General features: G+C 37.9%; 1 protein-coding gene across 1 annotated transcript in view; it reads right to left on the bottom strand.

Moving 5' to 3' along the window:
• The window catches only part of LOC143228868 (ecotropic viral integration site 5 ortholog-like), a 70,009-nt gene extending 57,865 nt beyond the window's left edge, over window positions 1–12,144 (bottom strand). Inside the window, exons 1-2 of the mRNA XM_076460276.1 lie at window positions 11,989–12,144; window positions 5,848–5,966 (exon numbers count right to left, since the gene is read on the bottom strand). The gene's annotated coding sequence lies outside the window, so the exon portion shown is untranslated. The remainder of the gene's footprint in view (window positions 1–5,847; window positions 5,967–11,988) is intronic.
• Between the last annotated feature and the right edge of the window lie 7,120 nt (window positions 12,145–19,264).

Below are 19,264 nucleotides of genomic sequence, written 5' to 3'. Positions count from 1 at the left end.
TTACGAGTCGCATGCCTTAACCCACCTGGCCATGCAGGGCCATAACATTTTGTATCCACCATTAGTAATACTTTGGCCAGGGGCGGAATGGGTATCAAAAATAGTCTGGAAATAATATTTATATTGACCCTTTAACGAGGTTGGTGGTGTACAGCAGAACCAATAAAAATCTAGTCCTCTCCATCTACTTTAACATGTTAAACAAATATACTTTTCTGCACTTTTGATTTGCTGAGTTTCATTTTTAAAAATGGTGTTTTTTTTTCACTAATTAGTTTCTGTTTATCTTGTCCTTTTCAGGAACATGTCCACGAATGACGAAATGTTGGTGGTAGGGGGAATTACAACAGTTTAGTTTGATGTCTTTTTTTATTACCTAAAATATTTACACTACATTGCCAACAGTATGTGGACACCCGACCATCACACCCATACGTGCTTGTTGAACATCTCATTCCAAAACTATGGGCATTAATATGGAGTTGGTCCCCGCTTTGCTGCTAAAACAGTCTCTATTCTTCTGGGAAAGCTTTTCACTAGGTTTTGGAACATGGCTCCAGCGATTTAGTAAAGTCGGCCACTGATGTTGGACGAGAAGGCCTTGCTCGCAGTCGGCGTTCCAATTCATCCCAAAGGTGTTGAGGTCAGGGCTCTGTGCAGGCCAGTCAGGTTCTTCCACATCAACCTCGGCAAACCATATCTTTATGGACCTCACTTTGTGCACGGGGGCATTGTCATGCTGAAACAAAAAAATGGTCTACTCCAAACTGTTGCCACAAAGGTGGAAGCATACAATTCTCTAGAATGTCATTGTATGCTGTAACACTAAGATTTCCCTTCATTTGAACTAAAGGGTCCAAACCATGAAAAACAGCCACAGACCATTATTCCTCCTCCACAAAACTTTACAGTTGGCACTATGCATACAGATAGGTAGCATTCTCCTGGTATCTGCCAAACCCAGATTTGTCTGTCAGACTGCCAGATAGTGAAGAGTGATTCATCACTCCAGAAAACGCGTTTCCACTGCTCCAGAGTCCAATAGTAGCGTGCTTTAAATCCACTCTAGCTGACGCTTGGCATTATGCAATGTGATCTTAGGCTTGTGTGCAGCTACTCGGTCATGAAAACCAATTTCATGGAGCTCCAAACGAACAGTTCTTGTGCTGACGTTGCTTCCAGAGGCAGTTTGGAACTTGACAGTGAGGGTTGCAACTGTGGATAGACGATTTTTACGCGCTACGCGCTTCAGCACTCAGCGGTCCCGTACTGTGAACGGCCTACCGCTTAGTGGCTTAGCTGTTGTTACTCCCAGACGTTTCCACTTCACAATAACAGCACTTACAGTTGACCGGGGCAGCTCTAGCAGGGGAGTAGAAATCTGACGAACTGACTTGTTGGAAAGGTGGCATCCTATAACAGTGCCACTTTGAAAGTCACTGAGCTCTTCAGTACGACCCATGCTACTGCCAATGTTTAGCAGGGGTTTAGTTTAGAGAGAAACAAGTCTGAAGAATTCTCTCCCCAACAGGGATTGTCAGGAACCTTGTGGTTCCTCTTCGTCCTCTCACATGAAGGATTATAGAACTTTACGTGGGAGTATGCCTTTATTTTATTTTAACTTATTCAAGGTGAAGAAGTGAGGTGTGGAACATGAAAGTGTCACGTAAGAAGGGAGACCTGGACAAGGGTGGTATAAGGGAAGTGAGCCAGAATAACCTGACGGCTGGCGATTACTAAACATTGACTTAAACGGTTCTTTTCAGGACCAGGCAACATTTGGAGATCCAATTCCAGAGATTTAGGTGTGGGCTGGAACGGGAGTGTCTCGAGAAAACCCATTTTCACAGCCTGGGCGCCGAAAAATCTACCCAGACCGTGCCCGGAAGTAGCTGGGAAGAAAATCATGGCTTTTAATGCATATTGGAATAAAAAAGAAAACTATTGGATGGAGATTGCACGGATGTATGCTTGACTTTATGTACCTGTTAGCAATAGGCGTGGCTGAAATAGTCGAACCCACTAATTATAAGGGGTGTCCACATACCTTTGGCCATGTAGTGTATATATAGCTATTTTTTTCGAAGTAATTTTAGAAAATACCATTATCTTTTAGCTTTTAACAACTTTTGAATTACCCCTTCAAGTCAATCAGTTGTAAGCATCCTAGACTTCATTAAATACTGCATGGATTACAATGAAACTTTCAAATTCATAGTAAAAAATAGTTACGGAAAGGATCTGGCGATCAGGTAGCAATCGTTGTCATGGCTGGTAGTCTATAGGCTCTATACGATCATCCAAATCTAATTTGTAATAAATTAGTAACTTAATAATTAAACTTAGGTGTTCGTATAGAGTATAGACAACTATACCATCACAACGATCCATATTAATAACACTTCCAAACTACTACATGATTGGATAATTCGTAAGTTTCGTGGTACGGCTTGACTTGTGACGTGATTCACATAAAAGTTAAACAGTTGCTATGAGACGTCACAGCAGTGAGGTAGAATGTATGAAAAGCCCAGCTGGTTGTGAAGAGAAGTGAACCTTTACTCATGTTTGACATGCGCGTCTTTTTGTTCAAACAATGTTTTAGAATTGTAGCAGTGATTAAATGGTCATAGATAACCTGGCCCTCCAGGGTATGAACATTTCTTACCCAAACACCGAGAGAGAGTGATTAAATTATACTTACAATTTTCGCTACTAGGAGGAGCTGCTTTATTCAATACATTGGTTTTAACCTCGTTTCCCCACCTTCGTTCGGATCATTACTTATCGAAACTTAGGTCTTGTGTGTTGACCTGCAAAGGTCAAGTGCATGCTTGACCTCTTCTTCCATCCTTAGCTGTTATTTTAATTAACGCTTGTAATATATTTTATTTTCTGTTTATCTTGTCCTTTTCAGGAACGTTTCCATGAATGTTTTCGTATGGCCAGTGTGGGCGAATCTCTGGAATGGGGTGACTTTCACTTTTTATATGATTTCAGGTATTTGTCGTTTGATGTCGTGGTAGTTGAGCTGAAGAATAAGTGTATGCTGTGTCGAATAACAGGTATAAGATCTTGTTTAGCGGTTGTGAAACAACATGTACTATTTTAGTGGTTTCTGTACAACTTTATGAATTCTAAGAATATATTTTAATTTCTTCGAAGATGGAAATTACCTTAGTTTTAAGTACGTTTGTTGGTTAACTTCCTGTAATTGGGCGTGTTAAGGCGTTCGATTCGTAATCCGAGGGTCGTGGGTTCGAATCCCAGTCGCACCAAACATGATCGCCTTTTCAGTCGTGGGGGCGTTATAATGTGACGGTCAATCCCACTATTCGTTGGTAAAAGAGTAGCCCAAGAGTTGGCAATGGGTGTTGATGACTAGCTGCCTTCCCTCTAGTCTTACACTACTAAGTTATGGACGGCTAGCGCAGATAGCCCTCGAGTAGTTTTACGCGAATTTCAAAACAAACAAACAAACAATCCTGTGATTGGATTTTTGTTTTGTTGCGTATTTGAACTGTTCTTGTGAGCTATTTGTCTGATTTTAAATGAAACGACGAGTTCGACTCATGCGCAGTGAGAAGATATGAGTAATCCATCAAACAAAAGCGGCTATCGTTTGATAAATAGAACAGGTCATGGCTTACCAAAACCACCAGTTGTTAAACATACACACTGGTTCTCACCCAATACCTTCGGTTAAGCGTTACGTAACGAGCAGACGAGAATTCTCACGCTTACTAATTATTTCGCATACAAATCAAGCTTTATTAAACAATCATTCTCGTGTCAGAGACAAACAAAGTTATGATCACAGTAGGTGACTGCACCTCCCACCGAATAATCACCCTAAAAACCGGTCTGAGTCGGTCTTCCTATGTATGAATGGTTAGGTCTCGATTTATCACATTTTATCTATTGACTTTGTTATAAGCTAATAGAAACTTGTTAGTATGCCTAGAACAAAGATATTTCAACACATTTTAAGTGGAGAGCTTGCAGTCTTTTCGTTTAATTATTAAGAAACTGCTTATGATACACGAGTTGTCAAAAGTGCCTTACTGGACATATTTCGGACCTTTCACCATTCGGGAATAAATCCAGAAACTCTTCCATGCCAGGTCCACTGTAACTTACCAGCTAGCACTGTCTTTAATAGTTCAAAGTACGATACTAGTTCCACTTTATTCTGATATAAACAGTTACCGGTATTGTTTATACCAACAGAAACGTTGCTCTACATGCGGCTGACACTGTTACTAATAATAACCGTAGTATTCATACGTTATTTGAAAAAAATTAGAAAAGAAAAATAGAATTTTTTTAAAGAAAGGCTTGCCTGAGAAGTGCTACAAGGCGCAGAAGTTCCCGGATTGTGCTGACATACACTGTACGGTTTGTATATATTAAAAGTGGTACCGTTTACTGAAAAAATAATGATATATTTTTAAAAATCCAGTTTCTCAATACTGTGTTTAAAAATTACGTAATCAGACTCTCACGTGCATTCCCAATAAAAGTCGTGTTCTTGTTGTGAGGAGAGTATTTTATTTAAAACTATGTTCTGTTATAAAGAAATGGTTGTTGCAAATACCACAGTTATTTTTCTAACTGTCTGAATCATAAATATCCAAAATATGAATTTTTTTTATGAATGTCTGTTCGTGGTGCTGTTCAACAGATGACGCCACGTTGTATTTACTATTTAGACAATATTCAGAAATATGTACATGACAGGTAAATTATACTAGGATAAACTATAATAGAACAGTGGTATAGTTCAACACATAAAGAAATACAAGTGTGCAATGAAGAAACTCGGCAAATCGAAATTGCGTACAGCAGATGCAAATGGCCCAATTACAGCCTTCTCAGCCTAATCAGCGTGAAAAATATGCTATTGTTAATGGATTTTGAGGGCATATGCCTCCCCTAGAAAATTGTTAAAAGGTTAAATGTGGAAGCAATTTTGCTTGAAATATAGCTTAAACAATTGCACAGCTGTTCACACAAAATCTGTAAATATCCCAAACGTTGAATACCATAAGCAGCTGTACTATAACTATATAAACATATGTTTATGTCACGAAAAATAGGAGATACGACCGAACCCACTTTCTCGAACATTCCCCTGCATACGTACTTGAATTATGTTTTTATTGTTATTATTAAAGGATTCGTTGAAAACACGTTTGGGTGATTACCCTGAAATTCGCAATCCTACACATAATTCTGTTAAATATTTCGCGTGTGTCTTAAGGCGTTCCTTCTGGATGCAGCAGGTGTGACACAAGATATAAAATACTTGAAATGTGTCACAAAGGTTTCTTATGTATATTTAAAATGATCGAACTCGGTCTAAACACTGTTTCTCTACTTTGTTTAACGATACTATTACGTGAGGCGATTACCCAGAATGCGAGGGACTTATGGGTGGTCATAGGGTTGTATCCAGATGTTAAATTTACGATGTAAAGTCCGGAATGGAGTTTCGCCTCTTGACGAGTCAAGCCATTAGCGTTTCTGATCTCCTGATTGATATATCAAAGTGCACCACGAGAGGGAGTTCCACATCTTTCAAAATTCCAACTTAACAATTGGTTGAATTTCTACAGAGAACGGTAAGGATTACCAAATATGGAGCTGAAATAACAAGTTTCGGACCATGACTGTCTGATTCCTTAAACTGTTCATTCACACCCGATTAAACACTTTGGAGAAGATAATTTTCTATTTCTTGTTGCAATACTATGGTTTCATTTATCGTTAATTTGTACCTGTTGAGGAACATTTTCCCGCATGCAATGTTAACTTTATGAATACCACAAAACGATTTATTCTTACCCTGTAAACGCCTCTTCTTGCTGATACACACTCGAATATTGACACAGATGTCAATCGATTTACAGGAAACTCGTCCAGATGTTCTTATCGAGATTCAATAAGAGAAAACCCTGAGATACCTGTGTTTGGAACACAAAACAAGGAAACTATTAATCAAGACACACAAAAGATAGAAGTATGAAAGATGGGGTTTGTACACAAAACAGTGGATGTAACAATAAAACTCGTTATGCTGGTGTTTTTTTAATTATTTATTAAACGTTCCCAGAAACCTAAGTGGGAGCAGAACGTTCTTTTATGTGCAATAAACAAAACAGGAGAATATGTGTAACATCCATTTCTCCCCAATACTAAAACTGTAATAAATAAGAGGTGAAATAAACGTGTGGGTTTAAAGCCAGGTTATATTAAACACGAAGTAATTTATTTAATCAAAATTTCAATATTTATTTATTTATTATTTTATCTAATTTTAATTTTGAGTCGTTTCAAGTTAACAAAAGGATTAATTTTGTTCTAACTTAATTCTAACTAATTTTGTTCTAATTTAATTTTATATTACGAATTCATAGACAAGGTATAACAGGGTTTGTCAAAATCAAAATGTTTAATGAAAGCAGCATTTCAAAAAATATGTTTGTTCGGAGTAAAGCACAAAGCTACACGGTGATCTATGTGATATTTAGCGTTTTTAAGCCTTTAGGCAGCCCTCTGAGCCACCGAGGGCGGAGCTATTATTTTACAAGAAAAGGTATAGAAAAAAACCGAAAGTAAAACCATAGTGTAACACAACTACCCGGATAGATTACTCTTCCATTCAATGTACTTCAAGCGGATGTTTGTGCCATTCTGTGTGAGATAAAACTGTTGTTGTTTTTTATTTTATGTACAATCGTTTTATTTCTTTTTATTTAATCATGTTTTTATTATTTCGCCACATCTTTCTCAATATTATTATTTAACGTTTACTTTGGGCTGAAATGTATTTTTTTAGCTTTTCTTTTCACAAGCGAAAAAAGCCTCTTTTATATCACTAATTTATTCAAGGTATGCGACTTAACGCTAGAGAGGTATCAAAAAATGCGGGCCTCCAGTTCAAACTGTTTCCACAATGTGTATACGCTGGCCTTGGTTTTCTGAGAAATGTTTCGATACACGGTTTTAACATTGGTCTTGAGGGAATTACATATCATAGTTTGGTTTGTTTTGAATTTCGCGCAAAGCTACACGAGAGCTATCTGCGCTAGCCGTCCATAATTTAGCAGTGTGAGACTAGAGGGAAAGCAACTAGTCATCCCCACCCACCGCCAACTCTTGGGCTACTCTTTTACCAACGAATAGTGGAATTGACTGTAACATTATAACGCCCCCACGGGTGAAAGGACGAGCATGTTTGGTATGACAGGGATTCGAACCCACGACCCTCGGATTACGAGTCGAGCGCCTTAACCACCTGGCCATGCCGGGGCCTAATAAATAATCGCTGCATTTTGCACGTGTTTTTTTTATAGTAACTTTTGTTTGTTAAATCCCAATATACAATAATGATCAAAAGTTTCAGTGCAGTGTATCAACGATCAGCCATTCATGAAAGGTCGCTATTGAAAATTGTCCTGACTTACGTGTTATATTCGTACTCTATATTACAGTACGAAGTCAAGTTGAGAACATAAATCGAATAATTAATGTTTGCTAAAATTCTTTCTATTTTTAATTAGCACTTTTAAACCTATTAACAGGCATTTCTTTCAATTTTTATATAGATCCTCGCAAAGTTGTCGCAATTTGGTTAGGTTACTTTTTGCAACGTTACGTTTTAAAATGTTTCAGAGATGTTCAGTTGGACTACGTCGTCTGGACTGTGAGCAGGCATTTCTTTAAATGTTATTGTATACGAACTCTTACCTTGTACTTCAAGGTTTTCTTATTCTGAAGGATTGTATGTTTTGGATCAGCACTCTATAGTTCTGATCTAGTCTTTTCTGATCTGTGTGTTAGACGTATATGGGACGAAACCTGAAATTACGTAAACAGACAACCTGGCAACGACCCTGTTATCCTGTATAAATTTAAAGTCATGTGGCAGTTAATTGTTTGTTTAAAGATAAACACAAAACCTAAATAATGGGCTACTATCCGTGTTCTGCTCACCGCAGGTATCGAAATCCGGTTTATTGCCTTGTAAGTCTGCAGACATGCCGCTATGTCACCGGGGAGTATTTGCATTTGGAAATGGAAAGTTTAGAATTTCAAAGTCAAATGTATCCATTTTATTGAAAGTTTTGAACACGGATGATTGATATAAATTTGTTTTTCTTTCAAGAGTTACATTGTTTCTAGTTAAGCACAAGGTCACGCAATGAGTTAAAAGTTACTTTTACGGTTTTGAATTATACATTTATCTCACTTTTGATCACAAATTCTTATTAATGTACCATGACAATCCGAACTCGTTAAAACGTCTTAACAAGGCTTAACAATAATAATCCCATGCCACCTAACATCTTGTATCTGAACTGCTAATAAATATATATTTCAACTTGTTAAGATGATTTAAAGTTAGCAGCATCTTTTGTAAAACATATAGTATGTTCTATCAAAAATAAATAATCATTATTTTTATAAATCGTTATTTTCGAACTTATTATTATATTATATTACATTATATTATATTATATTATATTATATTACATTATATTATATTATATTATATTATATTATATTATATTATATTATATTATATTATATTATATTATATTATATTATATTATATTATATTTTCGAACTTATTATTATATTAACATAAATGTGATTTCTTACTCAGTGATGGTTTGTTAATTAACAAATAATGTTTTTAAATTATTGTGTCTGGTGCCTCACAAGTCTTAAACTCTCAACCCTCGTTCATTGCTCGCGATTGAGCAAATCAAAATCGCCCGTGATTTCACGAGTAAACGTCTTCGTGATAGTCAATCCCCCAACAACAACAAAACGTATCTCCGCTTCAAATCCGTTTTGCTAGAATAACCACCTTAACAAGCAACATATAAGAATTTCCGGAAAATATGGAACAACTTTAACAGAAAGAAAACACCGGGTTATTTGAGGAACTTGCGTAATTTAATGTTTGACATGTACAATTTCGATACCCGTGAAAGGCAGAGACAGATAGTCCATTGTGCAGCTTTGTTCTTAAATGGAAACAAACAAACAGATTGAGAATCTGAGAGTTTAAAGTTCGCGTCTCTTTGGGGAGGGGTCAAGAGTAGAGATCAACTCCCAGTGTTCAGGTTGTGAATGTGAGGGTTTATGGTTCGCGTCCCTTTGAGGGATCAAGAGTGGAGGTCAAACCCCAGTGTTCAGATTGTGACTCTGAGGATTTATGGTTCGTGTCTCTTTGGGGAGGACAACAGGTGTAGCTCAACAACTTGCAGAGTGTGGTATTGCTTTTCTTCTCAGTTCAAAAGTAGGGATGGTTATGCGTATGTAACTCTTATGTATTTGTGCACGAAAATCCTCAAATAAATAATCTTCAGCGTGTGAAACATTGATAGCAAGTACTACACGAGTACGAACATAAATGGGAATTTATACAGTGAATTTCCCACGAATTGAACTCCGTATATATCGATAAACAATTTTCATGGAGGGGGGGCGCTGTTATTAAGTTTCTCTGCTTGTTGTTAAAAGTAAAGAAACGGAATGGAGTGTCTGTTTTGCGCCTACCAGGGGTCGTTGAAATCCGGTTTTTAGCATTACGAGGCATCATACTTACCGCTGAGCCACTGGGGGAAGGGAGGGTTGTTGCTGAAATTGGTCAGAGATTATAATGTTTAAACTCTATTCCTGGTGGTTTGTGATAAACTCCGGTCCTTGTTTTATTACCCAACACAGTAAAATATAATTGGTAAGCCGCCAGAGGTGAGATCACGTGCGTTTAATTGAATATTTTTTCCTGCTGAAACTTTTTGCGGTTAAAGAAGAAAAAAAAAAGACATTAGAAAATAAAATATTAAGGCCCAACGAATCTTAGGTCACGTAGTTTGGTCCTAAAACGATTACGTCACAGCGTGGCTAGACATTCAAACGAAACGTCTATGTATTCGAACGAGAATCAATGGGGCGAAATTTACGACTGACGCCATCTTAATATGTTTTCCTTGGTACGTATTTCTGCGGCTAGTTGGTTCACTTTACAGTTTGGCGTAATATACTGTTAGAACACAATACTGCCCATGTTATGCTAATTCAACGAACCATTAATATGATTCACCATTAACTGGAATGCAGCTCTGACATACAGCTACTCTGTAAAACTTAAATAATATGAAGAAATTAACTGGAACATTAAGCAGGTGTCGCCCTAGTGGCTAAGCGATGTGTTTGAATGTTTATATAAAGTTCATAAATGAGTTTTGATACGAGTTGTGGAAAGGTTTTTTACGAATTTTGCCCCGAAGCTACACGAGGGTTATCTGCGCTAGGATTCCCTAATTTAGCAGTGAAAGACTAAAGGGAGGCAGTTAGTCATCATTACCCACCGCCAACTCTTGGACTACTACTTTACCAACAAATAGTGTGATTGTCTATATAATTATAACGTCCCCACGACAGACAGGGCGAGTATGTTTGGTAAGACGGGGACTTTAACCCACGACTCACACGAGCACTCTACCCATGTAACTATGCGTTGTAGGAAGAGCATAAATCATAGATGATCAACTGATGACCTGTGGGCCTGATTCTGACCACAAAAGTATTTTGTTAGGCTTCTGTTCTTTTAAAATCATATTTTCCTTTGGCCAAAATGACAAACCAGCCAGCCAAGTGACGGTTCTGAAACCTTCTTTAAATCTAATCTCAACTATTTATTCAAAACCATATAATTAACTGAGGACCTACAGAAGACACTAGGAATTAAAACATTAACTAAACAAATATGCTGAACGTACTTTATCCGATCATATGGTTTCGGTCCCCTAAGTTCAGAACAGTCCAGGTGAGAAATTGCGCACGCGCTTAAAGAATTTAGCCGTCCCTGGTGTAGCTTTGTTCTTAATGAACAGTGGGCGTGTCTTTCATAAGTTTCTGAGTTATTGTGCTGCTTCACGACTTGTTGAAAGACGTTTTCATTGCAATGATACGAGCCACCTACGCTTGGATTCGTTCTAAGTACGAGATACGACACAGATCTGTAACTTGTTTCTCGTTACATTGTGACGTCATTTCAATTTTCGCACAAAATGTTGAAAAACCGCTTTTTTATGTGTGTCGGGATTATTTGGTTCATTTCCAGCTTTTTTAGGTTTAGTCTAGCATAAACCAAATACACTATTCACCTGGTTGGTTTGGTTAGTGGTTTCAGATCTACTTCAACACAACAGAAACTAACTTCCACTTGAATTCGCTGTTGGTTTCAACTACGTATTTTAAATTAGTTTCTACATCTTAAAGATTTATTCTAGTTCAGTACGAATGATCTTCCCCGCAGATTTTCTATTGGTTGTTACGCCTGTTAAACCCTTCCTATAACTTTATTTAAGTTTTAAATAATTAACACTATCTTTTACCTTTAACCTTCTGAGACCTTCATTAGATTACTGAGCTTATATTTACTTATGTTAACCCCCCCTTCAGTGGAACAGCCCGTGATGGGCAGGGCACATATAGCCCACTGTGTTGCTTTGTGCTTAACTTCAAACAATATTTGTGTGAAAAAAAAAATTAAACAAGCGCCACCTGTTAAGACTGATAGATTTCCTTTTTGTTCTACCTGAAACTTAGTCGTTTTATTTTTGATACAATAGGATATAATGAAATATTTTAACATCAGACTTATACCTTAATTTGAACACGAAAATCCTAATTTATGGCTGAAACGTAATTTTTTAAGCTTTCTCAACATGATTCTTAATGTTTAAACGCATCACAAACAGTGTAATATATATATATATATATATATATAGACACACACAGATAGGTAATTGACTAGTTTGTCGTGTAAAAAGACGGCCACATAACAACTGTAGTTAAACTGACGTGAATTTAAAACGTTTTATAATGAGAAGAACCAAAAACGACTGGTAACCCCAATTCTGTGTTAAACAGACTTACATATATAATATGAATATATTAACTCACCTGTCGGAACCCTTAAGTTTTCCCAAGTATCATAAACAATTACGGCCTGTCAGGTACAAAACTTCAGGTCACTTCGTCACAGGTGTAAGACAGAATGACTTCTCACTCAGGAATGCTACAAGCCTCAGGTACCCCAGCTCAGCACGCCCACTGATCGTTTTCCATGTCTAAAGCGTGTTATTAAGAATTGTAGCGCCATCTCTTGCCGGCTACTGTAGTGAAAATAATTTATACAATGTATAAAATTTAAGTAACCAGCAAATAATTTCATTTCGCCTTTGTGTTCTGAGTGGCGTATTACAATATGTTGTTTGTAGACAAGAATTCGTGAGAGATTATAATAATATTCACATTCTTTTGATTATCAAATATAAATATAATTGTCTGATTCATGGTTCGTATTAAGATACAAAAACTGGAAAAGAAGGCAAAACTCTGCAGTATATGATGTAGTCCTGAATGAACTCAGGCCCAGTTCTTGGCTTTATGGCCATCACTTGTAGTTTTCTAGTATAGAAAATAACTGTGGATCACTGACCTGAATGAACTCAGGCCCAGTTCTTGGCTTTATGGCCATCACTTGTAGTTTTCTAGTATAGAAAATAACTGTGGATCATTGACCTGAATGAACTCAGTCCCAGTTCTTGGCTTTATGGCCATCACTTGTAGTGCCCTAGTATAGAAAATAACTGTGGATCATTGACCTGAATGAATTCAGTCCCAGTTCTTGGCTTTATGGCCATCACTTGTAGTGTTCTAGTATAGAAAATAACTGTGGATCATTAACCTGAATTAACTCAGTCCCAGTTCTTGGCTTTATGGTCATCACTTGTAGTGTCCTAGTATTGAAAATAACAAGGATCATTAACCTGAATTAACTCAGTCCCAGTTCTTAGCTTTATGGCCATCACTTGTAGTGTCCTAGTATTGAAAATAACAAGGATCATTAACCTGAATTAACTCAGTCCCAGTTCTTAGCTTTATGGCCATCACTTGTAGTGTCCTAGTATAGAAAATAACTGTGGATCATTAACCTGAATGAACTCAGGCCCAGTTCTTAGCTTTATGGCCATCACTTGTAGTGTCCTAGTATTGAAAATAACAAGGATCATTAACCTGAATTAACTCAGTCCCAGTTCTTAGGTTTATGGCCATCACTTGTAGTGTCCTAGTATAGAAAATAAATGTGGATCATTAACCTGAATGAACTCAGGCCCAGTTCTTGGCTTTATGGCCATCATTTGTAGTGTCCTTGTAGTGAAAATGACTGTGGATCACTGACTTGGTGTTAAAAGGAAAGCTGTAAGTAGTTACACAGATATGTTGAGAGAAATATTTAATGTTGCAAGAAACTGAGGAACAGACATTTGATAGTGTAAAAAAAAGCACTTCAAAATGGCGTCTTTTTTCGTTCACCATCGTTTGGAGTGTTGAGTTAACTTTACTGAGGAGCTACATAAAGGCACTCAGTCGGTTGCGCCTAATTTTAAACTAATTTTTTTGACCTTCACACAAAAAAACATTCAAACTAACCGTCTCTGATTTAGTAGTCATAGATTCTGTTGGTCAGTTAACACCATTCACCTCCAACCCTTTACCAACGAATAATGGAATTGCCTATGAGTTTATAAAGTAAAGCTCCACGACTGAAAGAGCGAGCGTGTCCAGGGGCGGGATTCGATCCCGTAGCTTGAGAGGCAATTGCTCCAGTCACATGGCCATGAAAAGAATATACACTGCTGGTCAAAATCTTAAGGCCAATGAACATAAAGAAAAGATATGCATTTTGCGTTGTTAGACTCAACCACTTATTTGAGTAGAGCTTCGAAAGATGAAAATAAGAAAAGGGAAAATAAAAATTAAAAACATTTTAGCATTTAATATGGAAAATGTGAACACTATGAAATTAGCCTAAATACTAACTGGTCAAAAGTTTAAGACCATGCCAAAAAGAAGTCCTCAACAGGGTATGAAATGCCCAACAAGAGTTTTCAGTAGTGAGTAGCACGGCCGTCATTGCGAATAACTTCAAACATTCGCTTTGGCATGGTTGATATAAGCGTTTGCAGAAGGCTGGCTGGAATGTTATTCCAAGTGGTGAAGATGGTTTCACGAAGATCATGCACTGTTTGGAATTGACGTCTATTTCTATAGACTTCCCTTGCCATCCGTCTCTAAACATTTTCAGTGGAGTTCAGTTCGGACGAACACGCTGGATGGTCCAAAATAATCACGTTATTCGCCACGAAAAAGTCCTTTGTCCTACGGGCATTCTGGATTGCAGCATTGTCCTGCTGAAAGATCCAGTCATTTCCACACAAGCGAGGGCCTTCAGTCAATAAGGATGCTCTCTCCAACATGCCAGTGTAGCCAGCTGCTGTTTGATGCCCCTGTATAACCTGAAGCTCCATTATTCCATGGAAGGAGAAAGTACCCCAGATCATGATGGAATCTCCTCCACTGTGTCGTGTACAAAATGTCTCCGGTTGGATATCCTTATCGTGTCAGTAGTGTTGGAAGCCATCTGAGCCATCCAGATTAAATTTTCTCATCAGAAACAAAACCTTCTTCCACTTTTCTACGTCCCATGTTTGATGCTTCTCAGCAAAGTTTAACCGAGCTGTTTCGTGGTGTGGAAGGAGGCGTGGCCTTTGAAGACGTTTACGGTTTTTAAAGCCTTTCTCTCGCAGATGCCGTCTTTTTGTTTTTAAGCTGCATTCTGCGCCCGTAAGGGCCTTAATCTGGTTCGACGATCGACTGGTGTCTTGCCAGACAACCCGTCGAATCCTCCTGCTTAACACCAGCGAAATTTTCTTCACCACTTGGAATAACATTCCAGCCAGCCTTCTGCAAACGCTTATATCGACCATGCCAAAGCGAATGTTTGAAGTTATTCGCAATGACGGCCGTGCTACTCACTACTGAAAACTCTTGTTGGGCATTTCATACCCTGTTGAGGACTTCTTTTTGGTATGGTCTTAAACTTTTGACCAGTTAGTATTTAGGCTAATTTCATAGTGTTCACATTTTCCTATTAAATGTTAAAATGTTTTTTTATTTTCATTTTTCTTATTTTCATCTTTCGAAGCTCTACTCAAATAAGTGGTTGAGTCTAACAACGCAAAATGCATATTTTTCTTCATGTTGTTTGGCCTTAAGATTTTGGCCAGCAGTGTATATATATATACGAGGGCTGTTCAAAAAATACGCGGACTGTTTGAATTGCGCGGCTCCAGTTGGTTCCAGGGGAATCCGCTTGGTGTCGCTAGGTTCGCACAGATCAGCTGATTACGACGCCATTTCCCGATTGCAGATATCTTCATTTGTGTATTAGCTACGCGGTTTTAAGTGAAGTGCGTTTTTTTCGTTTGGCGGATTTCAGAATGAATGACCTGAAGGAGCAACGACTTGCTGTGAAATTTTGTGTTAAACTTGGAAAATCTGCGACTGAAACTTTTGCTATGCTTAACACGGCTTATGGTGATGTTGCTATGAAGCGTACGGCATGTTTCAAGTGGCATGAACTTTTTAAGGATTGTCGACAGTTCATTGAAGATGATGAGCGTTCTGAACGTCCTTCCACGTCAACTGACGACCCACACGTCTACAAAATCAACACCCTGGTGCGAGCAAATTGACGTCTGACTGTCAGGGAGCTTGCTGAAGAGTGTGGGATATCAGTTGGATCTTGTTACGAGATTTTGACCGAAAAATTGAAGATGCACCGCGTTGCTGCGAAATTCAGCTCTCAGAACTCGTGAGTTTTTGGCCAAACACTCGATCACTGTTCTTCCCCACCCCTCTACTCACTTGACCTTGCTCCTTGCGATTTTTTCTTGTTCTCCAAACTCAAAAGACCCTTGAAAGGAAGAAGTTTTGAGACGATTCCCGAGATTAAGGCAAATGCGACGAAGAAGCTGGAGGACATTACAAAAGAATCGTACCAGGACTGTTTCAACAAGTGGAAACACCGTTGGGATAAGTGTGTGCGTTGGGGAGGAGAGTACTTTGAAGGGGTCCCAGACCTGTAACTTCTAAATACAGTACATTTTGTTTTATGACGTCAGTCCGCGTATTTTTTGAACAGACCTCGTATATTGAGTGACTAGAGGGAATTTGAGTTCTCAGCATCATTCACCGACAAATATTTCAAATGAATGAATTAGATTTGACAGCTACTCTCACAGAGCACACACACAGTCACGAAGCACATGCGGATCGCGTTTTATACCAACGAAACGCATTCCACGGCGCTCTCGACCACAACTAACCCATACATAGACTATTTCTGGTAAAATGCTATAGAAGACAGCGCCCCCTGTTAAGGAACATTTAAGTTTAAGGATGTTTGAAATTACTCCTATTGATGTTAATAAGTTCAAAAGTAAGAAAAACGATTAAACTTTTCTTAGCTACCGTTTATATTAAATTAAAAATAACACCATCACATAGGAATTCAGCAGTTGAGGCGAAACGAACCGAAATGCCGTTCCGGTTGTTACTTATTTCATCAAATCATTTCTGTTGCTAAACTACTCGAACAGGTTTGTGTGTCAAGGGACTCCTATTCAGAAATTGGATATGAAACTTGACTGTTCCACGCGCTACTTTTTTATGCAAGCACTGGAATTCAGTTTGTGTTTACACAAAACTCAGGGGCGTATACTTTTTACACTCGATGGAAGGAGGGGGGTGATTTTTGCAACCACCTATATGGACTGTTCAATTCTCAAATTGGTAATCTCCGATTACGTGAACCTGAAAGCTGTAAACATGCAGTCACAGAGTAATCTTGTTACCACGATACTTGCATGTATACTTAGGCCTACTGACTGATACTTACGAACTATCGCTTAGATCGAAGAGCTTAGAAGCACGCGTATATTAAAGATGTACATTTCGACCACTGAAAAAGCCTACACCTAGGCCTAATTATGTAATTCGATTGGTAAGAAAACGAGAATCACAAGAACAAACACACAATTTGTAGGCCTGTGATGTAATAAAACAATTCAACAGACCAAACTGTTTGGTGGGAATGATTGTATGCACCATACCCCCAGGATCTAAGCCCTTGACTATACTGATTAACGATGGTAAACGACATACATTTGTTGTTCGGGATTATTTTCTGGAATAGCTACTTAGAAAATTATTATTATTCCGTTTCCACAATTTTTATGGCAACAAAAGTTGTAATTATAAATTTTAGAACATTCCAGTTATTCAAAAAATTACAAGCTGTCACTAAACATACAGATATGACAATCACAAACAAAATGACGGCAACCTGGATTTCTAAACATGAACGAACAACAGGGAAAAAATTAAGCATTTAACGAACGTTGAATAATATTTTATCATATGCAAACACACACGCATATAGTGTGTATCGTACGGCAGAAACAACCTGCAGGACACAGTAACAGTTCAGCGATTTCTCACCTTTCTGTACCTCGGACTGTTGTAAACCGAATCACGTATTTTCTGTGAATGGGGTTCTTCACCAAATTTCAAGACAATCCATTACCAAATCTCCAATTTGTTTTTTTATTCACACCGAAAGTGCGGACACTGATAGAAAAAAAACCAAAAACATTACTTTTATGGACTTGTTTTGAACTAAGCACAAAGCTATATAATGGTCTATCTGTGCTCTACCAACCACCGGTATCGAAACCCGGATTTTAGCGTTTAAGTCCGCAGACATACCGCTGAGCCACTGGGGGAGGCTTATGGATTTTTTCTTTCAAATTTGGTCTAAATATTACCCATATGTTCAAAGTTAATCAACAAAAACGACTCAAATTTGACCAAATTTAATTACGCGAAATATCACGTAAGCTATCGATCTAAAGTTTCTACTACAATAGCTTCAGCTAAAAATGAGCAGTTTATACTTTTTGTCATCACGAATTAAAAACGACTGATTTAAGCTGCAAAACTATAGAATTAAAGGACATACAGGCACATAATAGACATTTAACAACTCGAGTCTTCCAAAGACTCGTACGGGTGAATGGCTATTATTCATTTCCAACTTTAAAGGACATTTTTTAAATGTTATTAAATTCTCTCAACTAAAGAATATTTAGCGTCATGTCATATTACCTTTAGCAATTAGTGTAAACAATGCTGTTTAATAATTATCTATATTCCACGGTGTTACTACAATGGAAGTTAACACTATTTTGGGGATAAAAATTGCCATCATGTCTTTCTCTCACAGCAAAGCCACCTCGGGCTATCTGCTGGGCCCACCGAGGAAAATCGAACCCCTGATTTTAGCGTTGTAAAGCCGTATACTTACCGCTGTACTAGCGAGGAAAGTGACTGCCATCATATATTTTAAAGAATCTGATTGGCTCTGTAAAGTATAATTCTGTTCCGAATAAAAGAGTTAACAGTTCTGTAGCTAAATGTTGGTTAGTATGGAGTGTCATTTCACTTGGTGTGGTTTGTTGGTGTCTATCGCAAAGTCACGATATTTAATAATAAAAAAAACTTCAGGTGCGAAAAAAGACGCAGCCAAAAAAAAGATTACACGTGCGACATGAACGAAGAAAATCAAAATTAGCAGCCAAACTGGTAGCTATACAAGACGTATTGCCATTCTTTATATAAAATACATTATTCTATCAACCCGTCTTTGTTCGGGGATGGAATTTCCTCACTTGGTGAAAAGTGGTAAATCCAACTCTTTTGTAAATTAATTATACGAGTTTTACACCGTTATATTTTTATATTAATTTAACTACCAATTAACAGTTTAACCACGTGATTAGTCTTCAGAAAGCTGAAGAAATGACGTTGTTTGTAATACCAGTACAAAGTGTTTTTATCCAGTATATAATAAAAATTAGAGAACAATTTATTATTAGACTTAAACATTTGTTCAATTTGTTTTGAATTTCACACAAAGCTACTCGAGGGCTATCTGTGCTAGCCGTCCCTAATTTAGCAATGTAAGAGTAGAGGGAAGGCAGCTGGTCATCACCACCCACCACTACCAACTCTTTTACCAACGAATAGTGGGATTGACCGTCACATTATAACGCCCCCACAGCTGGGAGGGCGAGCATGTCTGGCGCGACCGGGATGCGAACCCGCGACCCTCAGATTACGAGTCGCACGCCTTAACACGCTTGGCCATGCCGGGCCTCAGTTGTTTAAAATCACCACTCTGGTCGGAGAGCCATTTATGTAAACATATATATTTACGGATTTCTCTGAAAACCTTTCCAACATCACTGAATCCCTAACTGTTTAATAGTGT

Source organism: Tachypleus tridentatus, chromosome 10, assembly GCF_004210375.1.
Source record: "Tachypleus tridentatus isolate NWPU-2018 chromosome 10, ASM421037v1, whole genome shotgun sequence".
Classification (NCBI taxonomy): Eukaryota; Metazoa; Arthropoda; class Merostomata; order Xiphosura; family Limulidae; genus Tachypleus; species Tachypleus tridentatus.
Note: the sequence above shows the minus strand (reverse complement) of the source record. Positions and strands in the feature narration are given on the sequence as shown.